Source organism: Balaenoptera physalus, assembly GCF_965194825.1.
Source record: "Balaenoptera physalus genome assembly, chromosome: 19".
In the NCBI taxonomy this organism is placed as follows: Eukaryota; Metazoa; Chordata; class Mammalia; order Artiodactyla; family Balaenopteridae; genus Balaenoptera; species Balaenoptera physalus.
The window spans coordinates 52,080,225-52,098,740 of record NC_138900.1 but is presented as its reverse complement, the minus strand read 5'-3'; the positions used below and the strand labels follow the sequence as shown (position 1 = coordinate 52,098,740).

General features: G+C 42.9%; 1 long non-coding RNA gene across 1 annotated transcript; it reads left to right on the top strand.

The window, feature by feature from the left end:
- Nucleotides 1-2,090: 2,090 nt before the first annotated feature.
- On the top strand, nucleotides 2,091-18,007 carry LOC309648083. The gene is made up of 2 exons (XR_014256469.1): nucleotides 2,091-10,673; nucleotides 11,011-18,007. It is a non-coding gene; the product is annotated as an uncharacterized lncRNA (long non-coding RNA).
- Nucleotides 18,008-18,516: the final 509 nt, after the last annotated feature.

Sequence of the window (18,516 nt, the reverse complement as noted above, 5' to 3'; positions counted from 1 at the left end):
AGATACCCCTTGAAGATTCTCTCTGTATCCTCAAAAAGCACCAGAATCTGCTGCAAGTGAAATCTCAGAGAAATCCAAGGCAGCGCCTTTCTCTTCCCCACGTCCTGCCCACATGCATAAAGATGTCAGCGTGTTGATTATTCTGATTAGACTTTTAGTGTAATTTACGGGGTCCAGCCATTGTGCGTGGGTGTCTGGCCTGTACTCGCTGCCCTGACGATGCCATTTTTAAGATGTCAGCTCGGCCATGATTCATGGCTGATGCTAGTGACATTGCCACTGACCTGAAAGAGTTAGGCAGCAATATTTAATTAAAGAAAAAAAAAAAAAAGAACCAGCCTAAGGAAAGTCGAGGGCAAAATCTAAAAGAACCAAATTCATCTCTGGGAAGATCAGCATCTCAAAACAGGGAAGAGGCACCGAGAGTCCAATGTATTTTCATTTATCCATGGCGCTGCTTGTCTACCTGTCATTCGGAGTGGTGAGGCCATCCTCAGTGAGGGAGACAACCGCTTAGACCCCATGCACCATCATGCCACCGGCTCCCATTCCACGTGTCTTCCGGGATTCCCTGGAAGGTGGGGTCATCACTTTTAGCCCTTGCTACACAGGGATCAGCCTGCCTGCTGTCCAGCCTGCTGGCCACGGAAGCATTGGGGCTCCAGCTCCCTGCTTTTCCCAGTTTGCAAAAGGCCATACTCGGTTCTAAGCTCCCAGGCCCAGGATGCTGTACAAACTTCAGGGTGAAATGGACACTGTGGAACCTGTGTTCTGCTTGTTGGGGGCATAAATCCAGCACACACACCCCGAAAACCAGAGCCACGTACTAGCATTGGGAACGAGGACCTCCCCAGGCTTTGTGTAGCAGTTTAAGTGGGAGAACAATTATCCCTTAAAACACATACTCACACATACATGGACACACACATCCACACGCCTTAGCTGGGAAGCCTAATAAGCCAGTCCGTTTTCCAGAAGTGGAAAGACAGAATTTTGCATTAGTGGGAAGGCTGCAGTGAGCTGAGGAAGGCTGCAGAGAGCTGAGGTTTGAGAACTAGGCCCGGCCTTTGTCCAGGCCTGTGGGAGCCAGGCTATTGTCTGCCAGGCTCCCCTGCCCCAGTGACCCCAGGGTCGGGGGCACACATGCCGGCCTTGAACTCTCCGTCTGTCTCCCCCACCATATTAATTACTATTCCCTTTGGTCAGGCTAAGAAAACAGCCTCGGCTGCATTAGTGCTAATTAAGAAGAGTGAGCTCGCCATCCTGGCAGCCTTCCTCAGTCCGTTCAGGCCGGGAATGGGCCCTGACAATCTTATTACTGGACATCGAAACACCTCCCTCCTCCTTCCTGACCCGGTGAACACGCGACACCCTCCCTTCAACCCCCAACAGTGAATTCGCCTCTTCCATTACGAATGCATCTGCCCCCAGCAACCAGTGACAGCCCGGGTCACTCAGACACACAGGGCACGGGAACAGCTATGTTTCCTTAAGCCAAGGGGAGTTAGCAGAGCAAATGGGGGTCACGTCCATCTCTGACTCCATCTGTTGCCTCTTCCTCATGCACCCACCATAAATAAATTAATAGACAGACAGACAGATTGAAGAGATGCGGATCACTCCACGTCACCATCCCCTATACCTCCCGTGCTCTCCATTTAAACCCACAAGGTGATCGCTGGCTCATGAGGAGAATCCAATGCTCTGGAAGCATGTGGGCCCTTCTGCAAGGCTCTGAAGACAGTTAATGGTTATTTAAGCTGTCCCCTACGCGTGTCCCCTCCGCATCCTCACGGCCCCTATCAACTGCATTGGCCCGCATATCCAGTCACCATCTGCTCCAATCCATCCTCCACAAGGCCGCCAGAGCCTAAAGGACATGTGAGTATGCCACTCGTCTGGCTTACAGAACCCCCATTTGACCTCTCTGTCTGCAGAAGGAAACTCCTTAGCATGGATTACAGGCCCTTGACAACCTGGACACCGCCTTCTTTCCTTTCTCATCTCTTGTCAGTCACCCGACACCGGGGTGGCGATTCCCCCACCCCCACCCCGTCACCCTCCACGGGGGTCGCAGTTATCCTAACCACTGCCCGACAGAGGTAGCAAACACAGAAGCTTGTAGGGTCCGGGAGGAGAGAATACATGTCCAAAGCAAGTGCTATAGGAGAGCGCAGGTAATGGGAGAGCCCAGCCTCCGCCCACCCCACCCGCTACCACAGGGACAGAAGGGGCAGCTACTACTCACCTCCTATTGGTTGCTGCCGTTTGGAAATAAAGACGTGCAGATTCCTACAAACAAGCCCCCCCCCGCCACAAAAAGACTATATATATAATTTAAATGTGAAATTGGCCAGATTTCAAATGTCCATAACTAATTACAATTAGAATGCCAAAAAAAATACCACGCCAGCCCACACCCGCCACTGAGAACTCCGCTCCCCAGTGTAGCCCGCTACCCGCAGTTCCCTGAATAAACTTAGCCCCCTCACCCCCTGGGCTTCGCTCCCGACTCTGCCTTGTCGGTCTTGTGTAATCGGTGAGCATCTTCCGAGCCACTATCAACTTAACTCAGCACCAGGCTGCCGTCGCTTGTCACGGCTCAGGGTTGCCAGGTGTCCCAAGATGCCTAGTACAATTTGAATTTCAGCTAACGAAGAATCATTTTAAAGTATAAGTATGTCCTAAACATCGTTTATGGGCCATAGTCTTTACGCTACAAAGTATTCACCGTTTGTCTAAAATTTCAGTTTAACTGGGTGTCCTTTATTTTATCTGCTAAATCTGGCAACCCCACTCTGGCTACAGGGTATCCACCCTCCACTCTGGCCAGGCGATCACTGTTCTAGGTGCCGGGGATACAGCAGGAGACAAAATGGACCAAAAAACCAAAACCAAAACCAAAACGTCTCTTTCCACTTGTAGCTTATGTTCTTCAGGGAGAATCGAGGGTTTCACCTTCTATTCCAACATCGATTTGGCTCAAGAGTTAAACCAGGGAGTTCAGGCTCTACCACCCCACCACTTACCAAGGTGTTATCATGTTCATCTCACAAATGGGGAGATTGGGCCTATGATGCAGTTTGATTTGAACATGTGAAGTGACATATATGGGTGTTGTCCTAGGACAATGTCTGCCAGAAGTAACAAGTGACACCTGGTATTAACCTTTAATTGTTTACATTTTTATGTCCCCCTTAGTCCAAAAAATGTCCCTCCAAGGAAGGGATGATGCAGTAATTATCTTTGTATTTCCAGTTCCCAGCACATTGCTGATACGTGATAGGGACTCAGTGGGCCAGTTTAGCAGGTCACAGTGATGGCTGCTTTAGAACATGATAAGGCATGGATTTTGACTGTCTACACACAAGCAAAGACAAATGGAAATATGAAGCAAGTTTCCTGATAAAGAAGGTCAAACACCTCATTGCAGAGAAAGCGTGGGTTTCCTATTAACATGAATGATGCAATTTGCATATTACCCCCAAGTGGATATTAATAGAAAATTGACTTCGCTTTCCCTTTACAAGTGTTCTCTAAGGCAGCCTCCTTCTAGGGACCTTGTTACAGAGGTACCCTTAAAAATAAAATACCTTAATATTTACGGCAGCCTAGGCTTTTTTTTTTTTTGTAAACATTTCCTGATTATAAAAGTAATTTGTAAAATAGAGAAAAGTTACAAAAAGCCCCAAACTCACCCACAATACCACCACTCAAAAATAGCCTCCATCAACATTTGGTGTATTCTTCCATCCTTTTTATTACATATGTGTATATACTTCTCCCCTTCAGTTATATACCTATACATATATACAATGATTTGGGATCCTATTTTATGTAACTTTTATATCCTGTTTCTTTCATTTCATAGTCTTCAGAAACATTCAGATTCTTAGAAAAGCGAGGACTTCACAAACCTCATAATAGTCCATATGCATAAAATCCATAAATGTTTTATTATTTATAAATCCAATTACTTATTGCTAGATTTTGTCAATCCCAGTTTTTTAAATTATTTAAAATAATGATGTGATAAGTATCTTTTATATACAATTCCATGATTTAGTTCCTTGGGAGAGAAAATCCTACAAGTTTGGTCAAGGAGAGACCCTTTAAGATACTTGAAATGGACAAAGCACCTGACCTCTAAGAATCCTTATAACCCAGTGTGAGGAGACACCCAACAGCCTTGATAAGACAAGCTGGGACCTTCAATGGTGTCCTCGGAGACGGTTCTCCACATAGGGAGAAGCGACTAGACCTTGGGATCCTAATCTCACCTCCAAGATTTTGCCCCGTTTGGCAAGGGGAAGGTTGACGTTTGATTTTTATGAAGGCAGCTGCTTGGTTTCCTTACACCAAGAGTTGGTGAAGAATTGCTGAGCTGATAATGGGTTACCTTGAGTGTTTGTGATGTTTGTCATTAAAATCAAAATGTATCTCTGCCAAGGTTTGGATGAAGATTCCTATCTAAACGCAAGAAAATAGAGTTTGATGGTCTTGAAACTTTTAAAACTCTCAGGATCCTTTCTTTAAAGCAGGTTGATGGTAGGGATAGAAAATGCATGGTTAACGTGCATTACTCTCCAGTTCTGATGATTACAGCCCTCTTTTTCGAAGATCACGGACTTGGCCTTTGCGTCCTCATCATAGCAATTTAGGCAGCCCCTATTAGTTGACTGAAGTTAGCACATAACTCCATTTCATAGTCTGGATGCAGAAGTACACAGCATAGAACAAATCAATTGGAGCTAGACTGTTTATGAAGGGGTAAGGAATCCAGAGCCCTAACCACTTCTTTCCCTCAGAAAAGACTTTTTTGAGTTCTATTCAATGGTCACTGGTCCAGTCTGTCTGTCCCAATCCCTCTGAATTCTAGCATTTCAAGATTCTTGCACCCTGTTATTCACACAATGAGAGATCATTTTTCAAACAAAAGATCCCATTTGACACTTTGTTTGCCTTCTTTGCCATATGATTCCTGTTCACTGGATTGAGGCGTGAACAAAAGATGAGGGAGGACCACCACTGCCTTCACAACACTATCAGCAACAGGAGCTGAGCAGCAGAAATGGATTTTTGATACTAAGACTGTCCTGGATGGAATCATTCTTCTGAATTTTTCCAATTTGGGCTGTAAGAGGCTACAAGAGGCTTTGGCCAATCATAGCTCCCCCCATCCGACCTCACGAGAAACAGTCATGAATCACCTAATTAAAAATGCGGATCATGGTTGTCCCAACAATACTGATGTAGAGGACGATCACCCCGGTAGTGATGGCTGAGACAAGAGTCCTGCAGAGACTCACACCTGGGCAAGCTAGCAGGAAGGAGAGGCTGGGGGCCCTGCCACTCTCCTACAAGCCCTGTCATGTTTCGGGGTCCCTCTCCTTGTGGCTGGAGAGAAGGATCAGGCAGGGCCGCTTCTTCAGCTCAAGGGCCTCCATGGAGTGGAGCATCTAGGCAGGTCGGGGTCACTGCCGTGGAGCTGCCACTGGATATTACTCTCATTCCACACAGCAGCACGTCCCCTGGAGAGAGAGATTTCAAACCCCGCAAACTCAGCCCTCCATCCCCTTGTTCTCCCAGTCTTACAAAAATAGAAGGAACACATGTTCCCATTAGTCACTTGCTAGAGGGTTGCTGTGGGGTATATGCAAGCAGCCTGTACACTGGAACCAAATTTGAATATCATTTGCATCTTTCAGGTAGGCAATGAATACTGCATCAAACACACGCGCACAGCCCCCCTCTTCTCCTCCGCAGCAAGGCACCGAGTGAGGCGGACCAGATGACATTTCCTGGGAACAAGACCTCTCATCTGTATGTTTTCACATCTGCTTGATCAGTCCCCTCCCTTGACCGAGGCCCACCCCAGCTGGAGACGCATTCTGAGAGGCTTTTAATTAAACTTCTGCTTGCCAAGAGTGGCTTGCATATGCACAGGAGGGCCGGCTCTCCTGGGGGAGCCATAAAGGCAGCCACTTCTTTTGCCTCTGTGTGTCCTTAAGTCTCTGAGGTCATGGAGCAGAAATGCGCCCCGGGCTGGCAACCTCTATCAGAAGGGCATCCCCGGTGCAGAGCCAAGGGGCACGGTGCTGCCTTGCCTGACTGGTGGAGTCCTAGAGCTCCCTTGGTAACTGGGGGACTCCCAGGACAGCAGCGGTCAGGGTAAAAGCCAGAGAAGACAGGGCTGCATGGGGGTTAAGTCACAGCACAGCCAGAAGCAGAAAAAGACTGAAAAAGCCTCCAGACCCCACAGGTGGCTTCGTTATTGACGTGCACTTCCCTTCTGGGAGGGCAGCGGGCTGCCAGAGGAGGCGGCGTTCTTTGTGGCTCTGACCTGCCTTGACCTGACCTTTGTAACTCTATCAGGACTAGTGGTCAGTACTTATCAACTGTCAATAAACCGCCAAAACACACACTTTAATTCAGAATACGGGGAGGCCCATCTATTTGCTGATCGATCTTGGCCTTGCAAGTTGACAAAATGCAGAGTCCCTTGTCTTCTTATCATAATATTGAAAATATGCACTGCGACAAATTGAATGATCTACACCTCTCGTGCCCCACTCCTGGGGCCCTCGGTAAATACAGGACGATTGATTGCGATAAAAGGTGAATGGGAGGGCTGTGCATTCCTCTACAGAAAACAATGCCACGGAACCGTGGGCAAGAGGACTAAGTAGTCCATCTCATTAAATGTATCTACTAAAACCCTATGGAAACAGGGCAAGGCTACCCTGCCCCAGTAAGCTGGGTAATTCAAAATCAATCTGCATGTGTTTGAATAATTGAGGCAAAAACAGATTTGGGGGCTTCATGAGCTATTTTAATAGATACTCTGAGTCACTGGATTCTGGCCAGTTCCTTTCTACATGACCTTATGCTGTGTTGTCTGTACTTCTGTAATTTCTGCCTCTGCACCCCAGAAAATAATAATATGGTATTAGAGGTGCTTTGATCACATAATTGGGGCTGATATCAAGAAGCAGAGCAGGTGTCTGGGAGTACTGGGTTGGCCTTCTGTTTTCCAGTTACTGGGGCAGTGGTGGAGATGCAAGGTCAATGACTTCAGCATTCCCTCCCTAATGGACCATGTGCCTCAGGTGACCACTCAAACTGGCCAAACAAACAGTATGGCTGACACTTTCTGGTAAGTTGGCAGCTTGGCTATTTAAATCATCTGTAAGTTGCAGATAAGAATCATACTTATTTCTTAGAGTTGTGATGGGAATTAAATGAGTGGGTATCTGTGAAAGGCTTATAACAGTCCTGCAGGGAGAAGACTCAATACATGGTTGGCTAGTATTAGGGAGGTTATTTATGTTACTACGATCATAGGACCATCCTCCTTGTTACATTGGTTGGCCACATGACACATAGTCAAGTTCCTGGCGCCCAGGGGTGGAATTTGTGGTTTTCTTTGTCACAGCTGCATGGAGTCCTGTGGGGTTTCTCAGCCTCAGTACTACTGATATTTCGGACCAGAGCATTCTTTGGTGGAAGAGGGGAGCTGTCTTATACACTGTAGCATTTGTGTCCTCTACCCGATAGAGGCCGGCAGCACTCCCTTCCCCACAGGTGTGACAGCCAAAAATGCCTCCAGGCACTGTCAAATGTCTCTGAAAGGCAAAACTGCCCCAGATGAGAACCACCGAGGTAAAGTCACAGTCATGAGCTGTGTCCACCAGGCCCGCACACCCACGGCTGCCATAGAACCTCAGCCTCTGCTCAAGTCTCCTGTCGCTAGGTTGGTTCTCACAGGTGCCCACAAATAAGTGGCTGCAGCTACCGCAGGGATCTGTCCTCTGCCTTGTGGGCTGTTCCGGCCCATCAGTCTGGGCTGGCCCTGCAGACCTTGAGGGCACCTCCCAGCACCCACGTTCATACCGGGTGTATCTGCTGTTGCTCCCCAAATGGGTGGTGAGCCTCCCACGGCCCAGTGTGCTGGGCAATGACTACCCCCCGCCGCTGCTACTGTGGCTCTCAGGGTCCCGAGCACTGGCTCACTGTGTCCTCTAAGGACATCAACGCCATGAAGCCCAGTGATATCCTGGCTGAGGTGGGGGAATGGCTCCCTCCTGCTTGTTTTCACGCTCCGGTAGATGGACATCTACATGATCTAACCATCTTTCAGGAGATGGCACAGTGCTTCACTGAAAACAAGTCTTTAGATTCATACGAGAGCTTTGGGGAGGCTGGCCCAAAGCACACATCCAAGTGCTCCGGGCTCTCCTGAGTTCTAAAACGTGCCAATTCCGTACCCCCCCTGCCACGACCCCAGCTCACACCTTCCCCACCCCAGATGCCTTATAATCATTCAAGCTGGTCCAGCTCCTCTTAGATTGCAGCTTCCTCAGTCTCTTGGCCAAACAGCCTCTGGGGAAGCCTGAAATCTACCAGTTGCCTGATATGATCAACTGCATAAGAATCACATGGCTTCTCACAAATTGTAGAAACTTAATTTTGAAGTAATACCTTATTTTGCAGGTGAAGAAACTTAGGGCCAGAGAGATTAAATGACAGGTTCAAGGTCACACAATTTACCAGTAACAAAAGCAAGAACAAGACACTCAGTTCCCTTCCTGGAGACCATCTTTAACTTGCAAACTACAAAAAGTGTTGTAGAAATTAATACATTAATTTTAGGAAAGGGATTTTGCACAATAGTGCCTTTATATCTGATATGGTATTGAGGGGTGTATGAACATGGTGAGAAATTGAAGCTTATACCTGCAAGCACCAAATCATTGTTTTCACTTTAAATGTTTTAATGAAATATTTCTAAAATGTATTAGGTAAGAATATATGAAAGATTTTTACCTAATCAGGAATCACATGTGTATGTTACGTCATACTTTTTTTTTCTGTAGAAGGCTCCCCACACCATTATTTTGAGTTTTTTACTTTGTTCTAAATAGTCAATATTACTGGATGTAATTTCTGAATAAATGAGACAGTCTGTTATTAGTATTTCACCAACAAGTCTGTGCTTACCAGTTTTTAGATAAAATTGCTTCCAAGTGGGAAGTAGTAATCAAAAGAAAGTCAGATCTAACTATTTCCTGGGTATGCTCTACTTGCAATTTTTACCCACTAAGCATTAACGCCTGCTAATTTTTCAAATATTTGCAAACCAAAGTGGTCCTTGCAAATCCTTCTGTAGTCTTTCTCAATATTATGCTTCTTTCTTAAACCAATGGGCACCCAAGAAAGCTGAAACTAAGGGCAATATTCTCTTTCAACATAGATGTGCAACTTTTTATCTGGCTTCCTTTTCTTGAGTTAGATGATCTAACAGAACTTGATTTGAACGACAAGTGGTATGGGATTGCCCTAAACCTAAGAAATGACAAACACAGGTCCATCAACTTTATGTCTGAGGCAGGGGAATGTCAAAAGAGTATTTGCCTAATTTTCTGGTCCTAGTTTATCACTCCCATGCCTGCAACTCTCAGCTCCAGATAATTCCAGCTCATCAAGAAAAAGTATAGAATAAGGCTTGATGACATTATCACAAAGTCAGATTAACAACAAATAGGGGGAAACAAAAATTGGATCTTCCCTGGTAAAGGTGTTCTCCCTGCAGAAGGGTAGATGCTGATAAAGTGGTGCCCAGGATAAGTCCATCAATCATTATGAACTCATAATGGCTCAAAGGCAGTCTTGGCCATTTGAACAAAGCCACAAAAATCATGAGAGAAGAGGGTCTGAAGCAGATTATAAAATGAACATAAGTAGATGAAAGAAATAATCATCCAAATGTATTTTAAGTTCTAGTGGATTAGTAATAGTCTATGTTGATAGGAAAAATAATAATATCAAATGCAAATCATATTATTCATCTGTGCATTGCCTCTGGGTTGTACAAAACTCAGGAATTAAAAAAATTCCTGGATTATAAAGTAGAAAAATAATAATGCATTAATGATCACCCTTAATTATGATTACTACATTTGTGTTAAATTAGCATTTTCAGAAACTCAAATTCTTTCCATATTTCCAGTTCCCTCTGGAAAATTTGAGAATAAAATGTACTGCAGCACATTTGTTGTACTGGAGCAACAACTGCAGCACAAATGTCCTCTTCATGGAAACTTCCTACCTGGGCATGATGGTGTTTTCCACTCCAGAGGAAATCAGTCACAAACAGCAAAGGAAGTGGCAGCCAGAATCAAAGGCGACAGAGGCTCAGAGCACTGAAGCCCAGTGGCTGTGTTGGCTGAGGACGGTGCAAATCTGTGAGCAACAGAATGCCAAAAAGGAAGGGATGGGGATTTGGACAAGAAAAGCACATCTGCTTTATACCATCATAAGATATAACCTCTGAAGCTTTTGCCCTCCTCTCAAAACCGAAGGAAATGAATGGAATCCAGCTTTCACATCCTTGGCAAAGTCTCCGAGGGTCTAGTATCAGCAGTAGAGGCGGGGTAAGAAATCTGTCTGCCTCCTTACTTGCTAGAAAGTTCGAAAAGTCAGTCAGCAGAAGGGCACTGCTGACCAGGCTCCTTGGTTCAACAGACTGCCTGATGATTATACGCGGTTTGGAATATTAAGAGGGTCAGCTGGGAGATGAATTAGTGGCTCTGTTTCTCATGCCAGCTTCGTTCCTCTCACTCGGCCACCTTTGAGCTCAGCGCACTATTCCAACTGACCTTCAGCTTGAGACGGTGAGTATTAGGAATTTATGGGTGATAGAATCCTCAAACCTGGTGCTTTTGGACTTTTTGCTTCTGCCAGACTGCAACTAAATGCAAAATGCATAGGTATGAAGGAGGAAGACCACTGAGCTACTTCCTAGTACTACAGTACTTCAATCCCTGTGTGATGTACAGAAAGCGAGCTTCAATTATACAATTAGACTGAATATCACTTTCCCCATTAGTGTTTGTTTTTGTCACCAGTCATGTTGCTTACTGGAAAATGAAGGCCATTAGTCTGTGTGGCTCATCTGTCCTTCCCCCTTTGAAGACATTTTGCTGATCTGCTCTGATTTCTTTTTAGCAGCTGCTGATTCTTCTCTTTAAGGATACTCCTTGGAGTTTGAGGGGCTCAGAGGTATGTGGATTGCTGAAATTGGACTTACGTGGCATATTTACCTTGAAAAGCTGAGGTTTGTATAAAGAGGCCCCTGGCAGCTGGCTGTCAGTAGGGCAGGAAGAGGAAAGAAAAATCCAAAGGGGAGAATGAGGCTTCAGAGAGAGGCTAACTCCTGGACACAGGGCTGAAGGAGAGGAGCAAGGACGGTAGTCAGCAGTCCAGCGCATCCCTCAGTGCGTGGGATCCAAGTGAGAGTACACTGATGGGAGTGCTGCGCGATTCAGAGGAATAATCACAGACTGTTTACTGAACTGCCAAACTGCCCGGCAGCAGCCCATCTGACCACCCAACGAGCTTCCCAGCAACGCAAACCAGAAAGTCAGTAAGACACCACCAGTTTCCAAATTCTATCTCATTGCACACAAACCGGAAGTCTCAACGATCAATAACATGTTACTGAATTACAATCAGAAGTCAGTGTAGCAACACCTCGATGAGCAAGTGTGTCCAAGAGGCATTTGAGTCAAAAAAGTGAATTCCAAAATTTTCAAATGGGATAAGGAGATCAGATCGTAATCTGGCGAGCAATGTCTTCAAGACAGCATGTCTTGAAGTACAAGAGAGAAAAAGTGAAGACGACAGAGAAAGACTGCAGTCGAACTTTTTAAAAAATGGTCCAGAGTTCAGTACCAATTAACTATTCCTGTTTCTCTACACCCATGATGGAACATTTCCAGCATCTCTGAGTTTGTGTTAACTGGCCTCAACTTCATTTCCGACTGACTGAGAGTTGAATTTCTAAAGCTACTGTTGATTGATGGTTGGGCCCCTACCTACCTTAGCAATGGTTCCAAGGAGGTCCATGAGGCTAATTCACTAACCACTATTTTGGTAGTAGATGCACATCTTCAGGACCTAAGGGAACTATCAAGGTTGGCCTTCCAAATTGTTTTGCAAAAAATCATCAGTTTCTCAAAATCTGCTTAGCTGAACAAATGATCACTGATCCCATGTGTACAGACACCACCACTCTACTTCTCCTGTCATCCGTCTCCTTCCCTTTATTGCTCTCATATTAGTAGATTAAAAGATCAGAAGTGCCAGCTTTTAGCAAATAGATTCATCTTTAGTCACAAACAGATTTCCATGAGAATGAACACAAAGTTATTAGAGGAGAGAGATAAGCACATTACATATATTTTAAGCTTGCTGTCTGATTTCTGTTAGGCATGCCCTGATTTCTTTTAAGCACTGGGAACGCGTTCATTTTCCAGTTTATATGGGGGATCTTACGTAACTAGAGTGCCATTTAGAGGATTACTAATTTACTAAATGGTACCCTGGTGCCCTGAAAGAGTTAATTCTCTTCCAAGAGATAAGCAATTTATTTTCTATTTAGCAGCAGGATAAGGCCCACTGCTTACAAATGACTATGAGCCCCTTAGACAGAGAGAGAGCTATATAAATACAGGGTATAATAATCATAATTACTATAATATAATGTCAATCCACGGTATTATTTTTATACATACCCCTTCCTAACCTTTGTCTAGAAAGACCAGATCAACATTGTGAGAGTCCTGTCACTTTTGCATACATCTCTGGAAAACCAGATGCCAAGAGATATGCCAAATTCTCTAGTAAATAGTTCATTTAACCAATCAATCAAGAAATGTTCCTCAAACACCGTTAACTAAACAGAAAGCATAGTCCAGAACCTGCCCCCCCAAAGCTTCCGATTTAGTTGGGGTGATAATGATTCGTGAGCAAACACCTAGCCAGAGGTGATCATGCATGAATAGAAAGATCACGAAAGTCCAGTGCAGACGAGAGAGAAACCAGCCATACTGTAAACCAGCTTCCACTGACCACCTGGCAGTGGGAGTCAGTGACGATGCCTATCTTTACCTTGGTTCCAATTCCAGCTCTGCCATTTACTTGCTGTGTAATTTTGATCAAGTTACTTAACCTCTCTGAGTTCCAGGGTCTTGAAAAACCACTGACTTGAAATATGGGGAGGATTAAGCAAAGTTACGTCTGCAAAAATACTTTATCAACTTTGATAAGCCATACAAACACAAATACAAAAGTTTTCTAAAATATGTACTTTTAAAAAAATGGAAATGATGGGAGGCAGCATCTTCTGTACACGAAAACTTGCTCAACAGCTAGTCTTGGGATTCACAATGTTTTCTTTCCTAACAGGGCTCCGGGTCTCATGGATGGGGCCTGGGTAGGGCAGCAAAGAAATGACAGTTCTCAGTGAAGATACATCATTAGGAAGCTGAAGAGATGGGGGAAGGCTATGTTCTAAAGATGACTAGAAGGAAAAGAAATGTTAGTGAGCCTAGACAGGTTGTCCCAGAGAAGGCAAAGGGAAAGGAGAGAGGATGGAAGGGAAAGGATGTCTGTATTAGTTTTCGAGGGCTGCTGTACAAAGATGTCTGAGATCAAGGTGTCAGCAGGATTGCTTTCTACTGAGGCCTCTCTCCTTGGCTTGTAGATGGTCATCTCCTCCCTGTGTCTTTAGATAGTCTTCCCTCTGTACGTGTCTGTGTCCAAATTTCTTCTTCTTATAAGGACACCAGTCTTCTGGGATTAGGGCCCATCCCAATGATCTCATTTTAACTTAATTACTATTTTAAACACCCTATCTCCAAATACAGTCACATTCTGTGGTGCTGGGCCTTAGGGCTTCACCATATGAATTTTGGGAGGGACACAATTTAACCCATAACACATGTAAGCTTATAGATGAATTTGCAACTTTACTTGATGTGACAATGAAACATAAAGAGTGGAAGAGACTAATTTACAAGTGTATGGAGCAGCCCAAATGATTAGGGACATAACTGTAGAGATTTGGGGAAGGAGGAGTTGGGTGAAGCATATGGTTTTGTGGATGTAAGTTACTGAGATGTGCTTCTGCGTGTACATTTTCTTAAAACAATAGCCATTCCCCCTTCAGAGAGTAATCAGAACTTCTGGACATTATAATAATTTTTACTCTGGCCTGGACATTTCACATAAATCTTTCACAAAAGGTGATAGTTTCTTCTCTAAAAGACTTCAGAAGTCGGCACTCCACAAGATCACTTAGAGATCTGCTCCGATGATTTATCTACTCTGCCTAACAAGAAGTTATTTCTTATGCCTGACCAAAAATCTCCTGCTAATGGAGGCCACAGTTCAGCATTTCAAGGCCCCATGACATTGGTGAGTTCATTCTCACATTCCCTGCTAATCTATTTTTCAGTCTATCTTAGTCTGTCTCTCCCCCCTTCTCTCTTTCTCCCACTATGAATATGGAGAATGATTACTCAGAAATACCCACAGAAATTCCACCATATATTGAGCAGCTGAGTTACTCCTTGGCTTTCTCTTATTTTAGCCAAAGAAATATCAAACATTCCCACCTCCCCCACCTGATATTCTAGATTGTTTTTTTATCAGTAAACATGAGATAGAACACTCAACATTTTTTAAATAATGATTTCTAGTATGGGTAATTTTGTCAAGTACCATGAAGTAAGTAAGCTGTTGTTCCTTATAACATGAACATATATACAATTTCCAGTCCCTTAGGTTGGACTTCTGAAGTACACTTGCTTTTCAAAAATATATACGCTTTATACACAAAATAGCTGATTGGAATTCCCTAACTTCACTGTATGTTAAATGATTATTTTCTCTCTACCTTAATGAATGAGCTTGGAGATCTTTTAGTGTTTTGCTCTTAGACTGACTTTAAATGATGACTTTTTAAACCACTCAGTTAGATAGTTCACACAGAGGGAAAGGGTTGGATCTATGGGACTCCATTCCAATATATGACATGTACAGCTGTCAAAAGTCAAAAGTCACAAAAGCCCCTTCTAAAACTAAAATCAGTAAGACATCTTTATAAAAGGGATTATTTGAAAGTAGGGTTGTGGGAGAGTGAGGTTTATGCAGTGGCCTCCATAAGAACTATGTGATCCCTTCCCCATGTGTCAGATGGGAACTGATGGGGATGCAACCCAGCAACACTCTAAATGCTCCCAATTAAAGAGTCCATACAGCACCCACGCAACACACGACTTTGTACACACTTACTTTGTGTGTATTACCTCACCTATACTCACCTCTTATAAGATATATATATATGAAAAGACGTGTATATAATGAATATAATTTATGTGTATACATATATATCATTCTCTTTGTGTATATATATATACACATACACACATATATGAAATATATATATATGTGTATATATATATATAATTTTTTTAAGTGCCCATGGTTTTTCTAGCTTTATTGACTAAAATAGCTCCCCGTCACCTTTTCTTAGGCCTCCCAAGATATTTCCCCTGATTTTATCTATAAGTGCATCCATTAAATTTGAAGAGATATTATAACTATATAAACTAGAAGGACCACTGCCCAAGATCTATACTCGGTATCAAGTAGGAGACCACTCAAGTGGTATTACCATTTAAGCAGCCCTGAGACAATCCTCCTTCCCCATCTTGTTTTACCCAAATACCAAGATTCCTGAAATTCACAATCACACAGTATGCCCTGGCCATCTTCCCTTGGATTTTACCATTTCAGGGTATGATATCTCAACTTCCAACTTCTAGAGCCTGCATCTTATTGAGATCTTTCTTTGACCACCTGGGCCTGTTGCACTACCTGGGTGTGGGGTATGCAGGAAGTGAATGGGAATTAGGACCCCAGGGAACAGTCTCAACCAATGAATGGCAGGAATTAGTGTGTGAATACACCAGCTCCCTTTTCCCTTGGGTGGATAACTGTGAAGTGTGTTCTAAACTCTTCCCTGAGTTTTGTCAGTGAAATTAAGCTCCAGTTGCCCACAATGGCAACTTGCATGCTCTTTATTAGCATCTTTTCCTTCCTTGCTTTTTTCCCCTACACTTCTCCCAGTTCCTGAGATCACCTTACAAACAAATTACTTTTACTTAAGACTTGGCTCAGGGTCTATTTCTGAGAGAACCCAAATGAAGATACACAGTCATTCCTTTGGTATAGCACCGATATCTCTAAGATGGCTTCTGTTAAAATGCAGAATCTTAGATTTAGGGGGAAGATAGTAGGATGAATTCAGATAATAGAATCTGCTTGCTCTGATACCTAACAAAAGGAATGAAAAGTAGTGAAAAATCAAGATGTTCACCAGCAATAGACAAAGAAAATGGCAAAAGCTCAAGCCATAAACTTCAAAAACTATCAGGTGGGGAAGAGGAGGAAAACTATTTTGACATGTCTCAAAGCTGCTTCCGACTTTACCCAGAACCCCAGAATGCGCTGGAAGAAATAGAGAAAATATTTAGAATTTTCCCTGAACACTTCACAGTGTGAAGAGAAACAAACTGAAGGTGTACAAAGGCATCGTGTTTTGAGTCAGGAAAGTAAATTTTTTCTTCTAGTTTTATTGAGATATAATTGACAGACAGCACTGTATAAGTTTAAGGTGTACAGCATGATGATCTGACTTACATACGTCATGAAATGATTATGACAATATAGAGTTGATTTTTTTTTGGTCAGAATTAGTAAACTTTATTTAAACTTCAGAATAGAAGAAATAGAAAAAAATTTTTTTTCCTTGTGATGAGAATCTCAGGACTTACTCTCTTAACTTTTATATATAACATATAGCAGTGTTAATTATATTTATCATGTTGTACATTACATCCCTTAGTACTTATTTATCTTATGGAAAGATAAATTTGTACTTTTTGACTGCCTTTATCCAATTCCCCCTTCCCTCACCCCCTGGCCTCTAGTAACCACAAATCTAACCTCTTTTTCTACAAGTTTGTTTGTTTGTTTTTGAAATATAATTGACCTACAATTTTATTTTAGTGCCGGTGCACAACACAGTGATTCAATATTTCTACACATTTCAGAATGATCACCACAATAAGTCTAGTTACCATCTGTCACCATAGAAAGATATTACATAATTATTGACTATGTTCCCCACACTGTACATTTCATACCCATGACTCATTTATTTTGTAACTGAAAGTTTGTACCTCTGAATCTCCCTCACCTATTGCTCTCACCTATTTCACTCCTCCCCTCTGACAACTACCTGTTTGTTCTCTGTATCTATGACTCCATTAGGAAAGTAATTTCAAGAATAGAAGCCCTCAATCTCAATACAGAAGCCTACTACTAAAAGACTTCACAGTGTTATTAGGGGCAGGAAAAACTCAAAATTTTGGAGGGAGGCTCTAGGGCAGTAAGATACATCCCCAACTAGGTGAAGTGAACCCTGATGAAGGACATTTAACAAAACCTCAGGAGAAGGAGCAGAGCCCCTGCTTCTCTGAGACAAAGCCTAGCAGAATACTACCTCCTTCAAGGCACTCATGACATAGACAACAGGAAAGAACAAGTTACACTGTTGCTGAGAGGAAAGACAGGTCTCAGATCAAGTAGAAAGGGCAATCAAAAATAATTTACCCAACAACTATCAGCACAAGGAGAAGATCTCCATAGGGCTTCACATACTAAGTAAGAATAAGACAAATAAGAGGATGAATGAATGAGTGAATAACATGAAGGGACTTCCACTTTCAATAATGGCAAACGAGTCCTTTTAGACTAGACCTTCTACTGAAAACAACTTCCTATGCTGGATAAAAGACTGAAAAACACCTTAAAGTCACTAAGAGTTGAGAGATCAAGGAGGTGGCCAAACAAAAAGGACTTCCCGGAGCAGGAGAGGCCCTCTTTACCCCACGGGCATTTGTCAATGAGAATATCTGCCAAATCTGCAAATCTGAATTTTGGTTTTGACAGCCTTGCTGTATATGAGGTGGGACAAATATCAATATGCCCAGACCTCATATAGGGTTATGACTCTAATGAGACCTCCCCACATTAAGTCAGGATCTTAAAAGATTTCACATTAATGATGAGGAAAAGAATGCTAAAAAGGAAATAAGACATGCAAATGAGAGATGGAACATCCATCTGGAAGAGAATACAACCAAAGGAAAAATAAAATTTCTTTTTGAGTACTTCATGTGCTATAGAATAGCTTAATATGGCACAAACTTACTAAGATAGTTGCTAAATGGTAAGCTATTAAAATAACATAATGGTATTAAAAAAAGAGACTGTGGAGATTAGGAGGCAAATTGAGGATCAAAACATCATTATATAATTAATAAATAAATGAGTTCATGTAGAATAGAATAGACATGACTGAAAATAGAATTAGTGGCACAGGGGAAAGCCTTAAGAAAATCTCAGTGAATGAAAAGGAAAAGAGAAAGAATAAGGAAAATAATAGAAAAAGAATAACCAATGTCCTTGAAGCAGAGAATACAACAGATGGGAAAAAATCAGATACATAAGGGAAAAAAAAAGTCTTAAAAGAGGAAGAAATAGATTTATCAAGCTAAGGGTATAGCACATTCTAGGAAAAACTAATACAAATTAGTTGATGCT